The sequence below is a fragment of the Heteronotia binoei genome, chromosome 2 (assembly GCF_032191835.1).
Source record: "Heteronotia binoei isolate CCM8104 ecotype False Entrance Well chromosome 2, APGP_CSIRO_Hbin_v1, whole genome shotgun sequence".
NCBI lineage: Eukaryota > Metazoa > Chordata > Lepidosauria > Squamata > Gekkonidae > Heteronotia > Heteronotia binoei.
Window position 1 is genome coordinate 119,810,441 of NC_083224.1, and position 12,893 is coordinate 119,823,333.

Here is a 12,893-nt window from a genome sequence, read left to right on the forward strand (position 1 = left end):
CCAAACTCCTACACATGGGCCTAATTCTATTCCTTTGGAAATACTTATCCTTTGGAATTTGTTATTTCAGAGACACAGGAAAAATTACCTGAGGATTTGAAAGGTTTGGTGGTTCCTGACCAGCAGCTATGGCAAACTCAAAAAAGTCTTGGAAGATTTCTTCTCCAAAATGATGATAATAAACAGATCCATGAAGAGATCTCTTTGAAAGAAGCTGATTAAAGGGACACCTTGGGATTTGAAGAGAATACAAACATAGGTTTTAAAAATATTACTTCCCCCCCCTCCTTTCATGACCTTATACCTCCAGTGGCAGTGAATTCTGTAATTTAATTACATATTGGGTGCAGTCGGACGTACCATTAGTGGCGACACAGCTCTGTCTCGCTGATGGATTAAATATGTTCGTCCAGACATTCACATCTGGCAATCGAGCGTCATCCAGGGTCATCCCGGCTTGCTGCAGATCAATGCCACATTAATTTGATAGCGCAGAAAGTCCAGCCCTTTTTCAAAGAAGCGGCACAAGATTGGTTTTTTCCTGTTTGGACAGCTCACACGCAATACTGCCCCTTGGAATGTTTACTGCCCCTCCCACCTTTTTTTTTTCTTAAAAATGCCCCAGCAGACATGCACATTGCCAGATCATCCGGGAATCTGGGGTGATGTTTCTGCTTCTCCAATAAACACAGGATTGGAGGGGGGGGGGGTCAGAACAGGAAAAAAATCTTTTTTTTTTCAATGTGGAGGATTTCCAGATATCATTGTCACTGCCAATTTCTAGGAAAGTAATTCCTGGCAGTTCCCTGGTTTGAATCGGCAACGTTAATTCCGGAAACTTTCCCCCCTTCCCCTCCCCCCTCTGAAACAACGTTTGATTTTCCACCTCCAGACAGTTGGGCATATGTTCAATGGACCCCCCCCCCCCTTCCCAGGAATCACCATCTGATTACGCATGTGCCAAGAAAAGAGCGTGATAGTATTGGATGTCTGATCACTCGACAACAGAATGAGCCACATTCCTGGATGCTCGTCTGATTGGCCCTGCATCGAATCAATATTCAGCGGTTCAAATTTGAGCGCTACACACCCGCTTTTAATGTGACGTGTGACCGCATCCATTGAGTAATTAAATCAGTACGCATCCAGTACACAAATTATTGCATGGGATCTACTGACCAGGCAGTTTTTCTGGACTTTGCATAAGCAGCAGCTGCCACTTTGCTCATGTTTAATAATTAGTAACTGAGAGACTGCAGTTATAGTCCTTCTGAACTTTGTCAGCAGCAGTTCCTACTATATGTCAAAACTGTAAGTGTGATTTGCTATACTGTGTAAGACAGGGGTGTCAAACTCATTTGTTATGAGGGCCGGACCTGACATAAATGAGACCTTGTTGGGCCATGTCGGGTTGGGCCAAGCCATGTCAGGCTGGACCATATGTGTGCCTACTTAAGATTAGGTAGCAGATATACAAATTTTATAAAGAACACAGACAAACACACACACACACATATATATTTTAAAAACTTGAAAAATGCTTAAAATGTTAGCACTCATTGGTCTTAAAGATGCTTTCTTTGTATTTCTCCCATGGGATCCAGGGAACTGGGCAAAGGAAGTTCTCTTTCCTTCCTTCCCCAGGGGATTGGGGAGGGGAGCCTCAGCCAATAGAAGGAAGAGAGGCTTGGCTCAATAGCTCTGCTGTGTGATTGAGAACCTGGCAAAGCAAGCGATCCCTCCTTCCTCTTCTCCCCAATGGAGGAGCCTCAGCCAATGGAGAAAATAGAGGCTTTGCTCTGCAGCTCCTGTGCAATTGAGCAAGCCTTGCAAAGCAAGCTATTATACAGAAGGAAGCAAGATATAGGGAGAAGGAAGCAGATGACAGCCAGTTGCTCGGAGACCTGATAGGAGCCCTTCAAGGGCCTGATTCGGCCCCCGAACTGCATGTTTGACATCCCTGGTGTAAGAGATTGCAGCTATAAGGCTAATATTTGAGTTTTTACATTAAAACATCAATAATATGAAAAACAAATGTGTGATTATGAGAAAAGTAATTTTAAGAAAAGTTAATGATGAAAACAGATTTTGGGGGGACACTGCCAGTATTTAGAGAATTTCTCATTGAATATACATACCTTGCCAAATTATGTTAACTGGAAATAATAAAGCACTAACCAATTTACTAAACAGAATAAAATATTTGTGATTCAAATTTGCCTTTCTTCACACAATGTAAGCAATGCATTTGTACCCATATCACCTACTTTGTTTCAAAAAACTTGTGAAATTTGAAGATCATAGCATAATGATTGTTGAAAAAAGCATAATAATTGTTGAAAAAATGTGTTCTTATTAATTAGTATCTTTCCTGAAGTGGAACTTTGCATTAGCTCCCTCCCCTGCCATTTTAACTAATAGTGGTGGTCATTTAGAATACTTGTATCAATAAACCTCAAATTGTGAGCCAACCATGAATCAAGCCTTCCACCACAAGCAGTTGAATAGCATCTAGGTTATAATTGCCTACAATCTGAAGGATTTCCCAGGTAAATGGACAAGACTGTCCTTCCAGTAAGTCAAATCCTGAAATCATGTATAAAGCACATTGAGGTCACGTGACTCACAGTGCTCTAATGGATCAATTATTTCTTTGGGTGTCATTGGCTTTGCCTTTGTTCTGTTCCAAAATGTAAGCAGCTCTGCTACGTATACTAACATAGCTTGCAAATTCAGGCTGTATAATGTAACATAATACAAATAACATTTCTCCTAATACACAAGAAAACACTAATCAATTAAATATCAAAAATTAAATAATTAATTTTAATTTATTGGTTTAATTGTTTTAACTATTCTGATGTTTTATTGTTGATTTTACTGTTTTAGCATGTTGGAATCCGCCCTGAGCTCTTATGGGAAAGGACGGACTATAAATGTACAAAATAAATAAATAAATAAAACATTTAAGTGCTACCTTTCTGACCAGATAGGGTTCCCAAGGCAGTGAATAGCAAAACATTTAAATGTTGAAACTAGGAGTGTGCATTCAGTATTTACCAAGCCAACCAGATGTTATGTATGTGGACTCAAGTGAGAACTGAGTTGGGTGTTCCTGCCTGACTCAATGGAGCCTGACGACCAGAGCTTGGGGACTTGGGAACAATGGGTAGCAGGTTCCTAAACTCTGTTGCCCTGCTCCAATCACGGGCCCCCTACTGGTTTGAATGGACCAATCAAACACTTGCACGGGAACACAGGTGTGTATATAGTTTGGCAGTCTTATGCTTAGCCTTGATTATGCTGAAATGAATAAAGAGCTGATGTTGCATTACCACATCGCCTCATCATTGCATAGAACCCACTATATTATAAGATAGCTGAAGGGTGAGAACAGACAAAAGTTTAAAGCCGCCCCGGGGACAGGAGGACCAAAAAAATGTGTCCACATGTGCACATCTGCCTCCCATCCAATCCCGCTCCTGAGTCACCCCCAGCTTACCAGGAGCCGGCTCGAAAAGGCACCACTTTGATCTGTAGCAAATCCTCATTCAGTCTCCATCTTCTCAATCTTTTGGACAATTTTGTAATCCACATTATTGGGTTATGGTCAGCACCAATTTTAGGCAAAATCTCTATCTTCCTTGTTATAAGGCCTAAATCTCTGGTTCCCCACAGCATGTCAATTCTAGAAAAGGTCTTATGTCTTGCAGAAAAAAAAGTATAGTCCCGCACTTCAGGATTGAACTTCCTCCATATGTCTTCCAGATTTTCCTGTTTAACTAATTCAAAGAAAGACTTTGGCAATTTCCCTTCTTTCCCACTATTTTTTTTTCCTCCGGATCTATCCAATGAGTTCTCAACTGTTCCATTAAAATCTCCCATTAAGAGTATTTGATCGTAGGTCAACTCATCTAATTGTTGTATAACATCTTTAAAATCTTTTAAAAAAACATCTTTTGCACCATTAGGTGCATATAGTCCCAATAACAGCGTTTTTTTCCCATTTGATGTTATTTCCACTGCTACAAATCTTCCATCTTTATCTTTAAACACCAATTTTGGCTCCAGGTCTTGTTTAATATAAAAAACTACTCCCCTTTTTTTCTGTTCAGCTAACGAAAAAAATTCCTTTCCCAATTGTTTGTTCCATAAAAATTTGTAATCCTTTTGTTTGATGTGAACTTCTTGCAAACAAATTATATTACAATTTTGCTTCTTGATCCAATGAAAAGTTGCCCTTCTTTTTGTGGTGAATTTAGTCCATTAACATTCCAACATTTGTAATCCATCATGGTGCAAATTCTTTATTTTCTTCAAAAAATCTTCTCAATTCTCGGGCATTTGTAATTGTGACTCTCTTCCCCTGAAGTTCAAAGCTCACACCCTCGGGTATTATCCATCTGTACCTTGTGCCATTGTCTTTCAGTTTTTCTGTCAACTTTTTGTATGTTCTCCTGTCGTTTATCACTTCTTTAGGTAGCTCCTTCATAATTCTCACTCTGCTACCTCTTACTATCAATGACTGTTCAAAGTTTTTCTTCATAATCCTTCCCACCATTTCTTTTGTCATAAATCTTACAACAACATCTCTTGGCAAGTTGGTTTTTTTGGCATATAACGAATTGACTCTATACATGTGATCATACATGCTTTTAGTCTTATCAGGGTCTTCCTCTAAGAATTCTGCAATTATGTTTATTATATATCCTTTTAAATCATCATTCTCTTCTTCAGGTACTCCTCTCAAACGTATCTGATTTTCCATTAATTTGCAGTCATGGATCGTCACTTTTTCTTGAACTTTCAACAAGGTGGTATCATGTATTTTAACTTTCTCTTCCACCTCCTGCACTTTCTTAACTGTTTCTCCAATTTGGTTTTTGAGCTCATCCACTTCTTTTTTAATCACTGTGGTAAGTTCTTCCTTCAATTCTTCCATCATTTTCTTAACTCCTTTCATGATCCTGGCTTCCATAGCCTCCATTTGGTCCTGCATTTTTTCTAATGAAAGGGCTCTTGTTCGGGGCTGCCTGGGCTCTGACATTTAAGCAAAGAACAAAGGGATGAAATAAAAATACCAAAAATTTCCGTCTCACAAATTACCGAAACTAAGGAATTTTTCCAAATGAATGACAAAGAAGATATTGACTTCGAGACGGTCTGGGATGCTTACAAAGCAGTAATGAGAGGGTTGTTGATTACTCTGAACAATAAAGATAAAAGGGAGAAAGAAAAACAACAATTGGACATTCAAAATGAAATAAAGAAAAAAGAAGGAGAGCTGAGGAAAAGACCAGGGAAAAAGAAAATTTTAAGGGAAATTTCAATATTGCAAACTCAATTAGGACATTTACTAAACAAAGAAGTGGAATGGAATTTGAAAAGGCTTCAGCAGAAATCGTTTGAAGGAGCAAACAAGACGGGGAAATACTTGGCGTGGCAGCTGAAAAAAAAGAGGGAAAACAAAATAATTAGTAGAATTGTGATAGATGAAAGAGATGTAGTTACTCAAGAGGGAATAAAAAGAGAATTTTTTAAGTATTATGCCAAGCTGTTTAGGGGGGCTGAAGTAAAGAGAAAAAAGATAGATGAATATCTACAGAAAATAAAAATTGAGCCTTTAACTGAAAATATGAGAAAAATTTTGAATGACCCAATTGAAAAAATGGAAATTGAAGCAGCAATCAACGTGATGAAAAATGATAAAGCCCCCGGGCCAGATGGTTACACAGCTAAGTACTTTAAAACTTTTAAAGATGAATTAATACCAAAATTACAGAAGCTGATGAATGTAATAAGAACCAAAGGGAAGGTACCAAATACATGGAAAGAAGCTGATATTTCTTTGATACTGAAAGAAGAAAAAGATGTCACAAATGTGAAAAATTATAGACCAATTTCACTTTTGAACAATGATTATAAAATATTTACAAGAATTCTGGCGGAACGACTTAAGCAATATCTGATAAATTTTATAAAGGAGGATCAAGCTGGTTTTCTTCCCAAAAGACAAATAAGAGACAATATTAGAACTGTTGTAAATATTGTAGAATATTATGAAAGACATCCAGAAAAGGAAGTAGCACTATTCTTTGCGGATGCAGAAAAAGCATTTGATAATTTAAATTGGGACTTCATGTTTGCAGTGATGGAAAAAATGGAGCTTGGAGAGAGTTTTATAAGAATGATAAAGGCAATATATTCTGAACAAAGGGCAAGGTTGTGCATCAACGCAGATCTTACAGACGAAATGAAAATCAGCAAAGGTACCAGGCAAGGCTGCCCGCTTTCGCCATTGTTATTTATAATGACTCTTGAAATTTTACTGATGCAGATTCAAGAAGAAAAAGATTTAGAAGGATTACAAATAAAAGGATATAACTATAAATATAGAGCATTGCGGATGATATAATGTTTATAAATGAAAATCCCTTACAAGTTACACCTTTGTTGTTAACAAGAATACAAGAGTTTGGGGAGTTGGCGGGACTTTACATAAACAAAGAAAAATCAAAAATCCTATGTAAGAATATGCAGAAAAATAGACAACAAGAACTACAAAGACTAACGGGTTGTGAAGTTACCTCTAAGGTAAAATACCTAGGGGTAGAGATAACAATGAAAAATATTGACCTGTTTAGGAACAATTATGAAAAGCTATGGCGTAAAATAGAAGAAGATATGCTAAAGTGGAACAAGCTCAACTTGTCATTGTTGGGCAGAATAGCTGCAGTAAAAATGAACATTTTACCAAGGATTATGTATTTGTTTCAAACTATCCCCATTGTGAAAGATGCTAAGCAATTTGATAAATGGCGAAGAAAAATTTCGGAATTTGTGTGGGCCGGGAGGAAATCTAGAATTAAAATGAAAGTCCTGATAGATGCAAAAGAGAGAGGTGGATTCCAATTACCAGATTTGAAACTGTATCATGAAGCAATTTGTTTAGTATGGTTGAAAGAATGGATAACATTATTAAATAAAAAACTTTTAGTGTTGGAAGGCCATGGGAAAAAATTCGGCTGGCATGCATATTTGTATTATGGGAAAAAGAAGATGGACGGTCTTTTCTCTCACCATTATATAAGGAAAAGTTTATTAAATGTGTGGATAAAGTACAAGAAATATGGTGATGAGAGGAGACCTTTGTGGATAGTGCCGGCTGAAGTGATAAAGTTAACGGCCAAAACAGTTAAGGAAAAACAATTATCATACAACCAATTACTAAAGATACAAAGTGGGAAAATAGAATTGAAAACTGCAGAAGAACTGAGTTATAAATATGATTGGTTTCAAATGCAACAAATTAAAAGTTTGATGGAGAAGGATATTAAAGCTGAAGGAATAAGGAAGGAGCAAACAGAAATGGAAAGAGTTCTGCTTGAAGATAATGAGAAATTAATTTCAAAAGTGTACAAATTACTTTTACAATGGTCTATGGAAGATGAAGTAGTGAAATCTCAAATTATAAAATGGGCAATTAATGTAAATAAAGAAATAAAGATGGAATCTTGGGAATATTTGTGGAAAAACTCTATGAAACTCGCAACATGTCATAGTATCAAAGAGAACTGTTTTAAGATGATGTATAGATGGTATATGACTCCAAAAAAATTAGCAAAGATGAACAATAAGATGCCAGATAGGTGCTGGAAATGTAAAAAGCATGAAGGTTCTTTCTACCATATGTGGTGGACTTGTGAAAGAGCGAAAATGTTTTGGCAGATGATTCAACAAGAGATATCTAAGATCCTGGGATATGAATTTAACAAAGAAGCAGAGATCTTTCTGCTGGGATTACAAATGGAAAAATTTCCTAAAGAAGATAGAACTTTAATCTGGTACTTGCTCTCAGCTGCTAGGACATTGTATGCGCAGTTGTGGAAGCAAGAAAAAATACCAGAAAAATGGGATTGGATTATAAAAGTTACGTCATGGAGTGAAATGGACAAATTAACAAGAAAACTAAGAAACTGCGATTTAGAACTTTTTAATCGGGAGTGGAAGAAATTTAGAAGATATGTAGAGAAAGAGTGGAAGATAAAAGGACATTGGACAATTTTTGATGATTAAGATTTTTAAGTTTTTTAAGATAAGAATATAACTTTTGAAGGGGGAATATTTCTCTTTATTATTCTTTATTTTTTCTTGATAGTTAAGGGTACCTTTAATATCTGTTTTTTTCAAAAAAAAAATAACACTGGCGGGGGTCAAGTAATGGGGGGAGGGGTGGAAGGAAAGTAAGATGTGGGGTAGAATGATGATTTTTTTTAATCCTAAACTTTTTATAAGTTGTAGATTTAGTTCTACTACCATATGTTACTAATAAAATTGTTTATATAAAGAAAAGGCACCACTTTGAAAGTGGTGCCTTTTTGCTGGGGCGCCTCTGAGGCACCTCCCTGGCCATCTGGAAAGCCAGAAAGCACCTGGGGAGCTTCAGACGGGATGCATGAGCATTCCAGATGCTCCCTGGGTGCCCACGGTCAGCCCTTTCCCAAGTGCCTTCCAGAAGCTCAGGGGTGCTCTATTTCCAGCTGTCCCTATTTCCAGCTGTTTGTTGGCAGCCAAATAATGCCTTTTTGGTATTATTCAGGTACCTATTAAGCCAAATCAGATTATTCAGCTTTATTTTGCAATGTCTTGGAGGGATGGGTTAAACTTTAAAGGGCTGCACTTACCTTCTCTTTCCCACCATTTCTGGCTCTTTTCCGCCCTTGGTTCTGCTTTTCAGGAGGAAGAGGGAGTTTACATGCAGCTTCAAGGCTATTGTTTTGCGCTGGCTTCAAACTTGAAGCCCAGCTACCTACATTGCTTTCCCAGGGACAGGAGGGGGAGGAGCACTGGCCATCAAGTAAGGGTGGACATATACTGCTCTTGGGCTAATCACAAGTTTGTTCTTTTTAAAAATTCTTCTGTGCATGCGTCATGATCCTGGACCTAGTGAGGCCTGCAGGCCCCAGGGAAGCCTGCTTAGGAGTTACTGGGAAAAGCCTACATCTCCCAGAATCCCCTCTGTCCTCTGATTGGGTAGCAAGGGTTTTGTAGGGAAACAGGCCCAGAGAGGGGTGGGGCCTGGGAAAAGAATATATAAAGGTAGGCTTCCCGACCCTCCCGCCCTGGCGGGGGACCGCAGGATTTCCACCCTCTTCCCCAAAAAACGGAAGCGGGGGGAGGGGGGAAATGGCGCCGGGGAGCATGGCGAGCCGCCCCATCCCAGAGTGGGTGAGGCCACTGAGCCGCCCCCTCCCCGCCCACCGCAGCTGCTCCTCCAAGATGGGCCCAGGCTGAGCCCATCTCCGAGGAGCAGCCAAGAGGCGGCAGCAGCGCAGGCAAAACCAGGGGAGAGCGGAGGCAGGCCAGGAGCATGGCAAGCCGCAAATTTGGGCCCTTCTAGGACCCGGACTCGCGGCTCGCCACGCCCCCGGCCCGCCTCCACCCCCCCTCCGATTCCACCCCAGAGGCAGAGCGGAGCCAGTGAGGCTGCTGTGCCGCTGCCGCCCCCCCTGCCTCACCGCAGGGGCCCATCTTGGAAGAGCAGCCACGGCAAGCGGAGAAGAGGTGGCAGCTGCGCAGCGGTGTCGCCCGCTCCGAGACGGGGCGGCTCGCCATGCTCCCCGGCGCCGTTTCCCCCTCCCCCTAGCTCCACCCCAGTGTCTCCTGGCTCCACCCCCAAAGTCCCCAGATATTTCTTGGATTGGACTTGGCAACCCTATATAAAGGCCAAGCCCAGGAAGTGGGTGTTCTTTCCCTGGAAGGCTGAGCTAGAGGCAGGCTGTTCCCTGGAGAGCTGGAAGCAAGGGAAAGGCCCTTACCCAAGGGGGTAAGTGTTGGTATTAGTTAGGGACTGTATAGATAGATGCGTTAGGATGTTTATTTTCTCTTCACTCCTTTTACTGTTTTATACACCTTGTTTGCTATATTGCCCTGACCTTTTAAAATAACCTTTCTCCTCTCCCTTGTTAACTCTGCCTGGTCTTCATGCCCATTATTTGGCCTAAGCTAAGGGAGGCCTGGAAGGGCTTGGGAGGGTACTCTGGGCCTTCTCAAGGGAGACCCTTAACCCAGAGTGGTGGCAGCAATTGGTAAGACCCCATTGAGTCATGACAGCATGGGCAGAGAGCATAAAAGCAGCAGAAGTCTAGCTGAGAGAGCTTTGGTTACTTCTGCTTCAACTACTGCTCTGAGCCTGGCTTTCTTGCTGCCTGAGCGACTACTTAGACTACTTCGGATCATATCCTGTCTGCTGGAGAACAGTGGCTTGACTCATTACTGGTTTGACTTATTAGCACCAGTTTTTAAAACCTTTTCTCTTTTTGTTGTAGGCTGGTGGGTTGAGGCCTGAGGATGGTGCAGTGACTGACTAGGCCTCCTGATTAGGCTGCTGTTGGGATGCCCTAAGTGGACACCACCAGCCAGCAGGTGAGTCATCTTGAGACCGCCTCCAGGGCTGTCCCTGAGTGTTCCACTGTAGGGATAGGAAAGAGACACTAAGCATCTCTGATGGAGATGCTTGTTGAGGTTGGCACTAGGGGGGCTAGGGGAGAGAAAACAGCAGGCTAGCAGGAGGTCACTTACCTCATTTCTGAAATGCTTGCTTTAGATGGTTGTCCTTCTCCATGATCAAAGATATTGATTTCCACAGTCTGTCCCTGGTAAATGGCCCTTGTTTGCACCATGCCAAGCAGGTCTATGATGCCCTCATTGTACAGGGCTGCCAGGGACCACATGAAGGCACAATTGCCCCACAGTTGTGGGAGAACACTGCACTTCATGTCCAACATCTAGACCTCCTGTCAGGCACACAATCATATACCTTGCTGATTGTGAACTGGTGGCAACCAAGTGACTTTTGGGTGAAGTAGGGGAATTAGTGTAAGGCAGGGTAAGGGCTGCCAGGCTGGCTATTACCAGAGTCTGTGAGGAGGTACCTTTGGTAGGATTTAGAAGAAACAAGAGGATCAGAGATCATATAGTGAGGGCAGATATACATGGGAACATACACCAGAATCCAGTAGTGATAGACCTTTTAGATGTAACAAATTGCCACCTGTCCTCAATTGAAAGAGTTTGTCAGTCCCAACAGGATCACTGTCACTTTAAAGTCTTTCAGTAACTGTCAAACACAGAGGTGGTCTATTGTCTTGTATGTTCCTGTCAAAAGCTGTATGTGGGTAGTATGATCTGTCCCCTACACACCAGAATTTTGGAACATAAATCTCAGGTGTGTCATGCTGTGCCAGACACCCCTTTAGTCAGTCATTTTACAGAAATGACGTATGGGCTAGATGAGTTTCAGGATATATATATGTGTGTGTGAGAGAGAGAGAGACGGCAATGCCAGGATGAGCATGCTTATTGGATATTACTCAGAGAATAATCCTTTTGGACTTTCAAGTTAGGTTCTCTGTCCCCTAAGGGTCTGAATACAAACACTGATTATTCATGTATTTTATGATGTCAGTAGGATGAGGAATGTTATTGTATCTTTAAATGAGGTATAGCTGTGACAGCCTCAGACAATTAAGAGTATTTAGATTGTGAGATCTCTGGGTGCTCTGAGTGTCTTGAAGAAGCCAGTTTATTATTTAACTTGATGTAAATGTATCTGAATATTTGAATAGGTAAGTTTGTGTCCCTATGTAAATTGTGGAAGAAGAGTGAACATTTTTCTAGATGCATGATTGATCGTGTATTTTAACAGATGATGATATTTAAGTATTAATAGGTTGGTCATGCTCTTGTAATGATTACCCAACCATTAGGTAAGGGGGTAAGGGGGTGTGTTGTGAGGAAAAGCCCCCTACTTTTCATACATGTGAACATCATGATCACCAGCGTGGTTGCCAGGGTGCCTGGATATTTGACTCTCACACATCTGCTCTAAGAAGTGGACTTTGCTTACAGTTTCTAAGGCTTATATGGCAGCTTTGCATTCTACATCTCTGAAGAGTGTTAGCCAGAACTACAGACCTGCTCCAGCTGCTTCTTGTGTGCCCAGTCTTGGCCACTGCAGTAGAAGAAGCCAGGCCACCATGTTTCCAGCCTATCTCCATGGACCTAAAGCTAACAACAGCAGAATCCAGCTTGCTTTCCTGACCCAAGCATACCCTACCAGGCTGAACTCATTCCTTCTTAGTGGGAAAGTCACACGTACACACCCTGAGCCTGCAAGCAACCCATCTGTTTTATGAATGGATTAATAGCTCCACTGTTGATCCTAATTGCTCAGCAATACCAGAACAATAAATCTTGCCCAGCAGAAGATGAGAAAGAGGAAGGACATCTCCTGTCTCCATCAAGTCTTTTGTCTACACCGGGTGGTACCTAGGCCAGCATTTGATTCCCTATTGTCACCTTCCCAGCTAATCCCATTTAATCTTAAGTATCCAGCCATTTCCATTCTCACCCTAGTCTAATACCTTGGAGCCGCCCCAGGCAGCATCGCAGCTTGGAAATTTCCAGCTTCACCAGACTAAGGTGAAGTTCATTGGTCAAAACTGGCATCCAATTAGGTGTCAGCAAGGGATGTCCAGCCTTCTTGGTCATCGCAGAACCTCCCATCTCTCCTCCCTTGGACCTCCCAGTCCCTAAGGGTCTGAGGAAGCCTATTTAACCTCTGACCCAACTCCACTCATGTGTGCTTCTATTCAGCAACCCACCTTCCGCTGTCTAGATCCATCCCCAATTTTGGGTCCATTTCCCCTGTCCTCTCATGTCGCCATTGGAACCTTCCTGGAAGAACTACGATGGTAAATATCGCCCTGTATGTCTACCCTGATATGTGTCCCTATCAATCTATCTATTTTTCCTAGACCTGTATGAATGTGTGAATGTTTTGTATTTTACCTTGTGTGAAAGAACTATTATATCAAATAAATTACAATTGG

General features: G+C 41.2%; 1 pseudogene; it reads right to left on the minus strand.

Moving 5' to 3' along the window:
- LOC132567343 (FRAS1-related extracellular matrix protein 1-like) overlaps positions 1 to 12,893 on the minus strand; it is a 323,692-nt pseudogene that overhangs the window by 263,605 nt on the left and 47,194 nt on the right.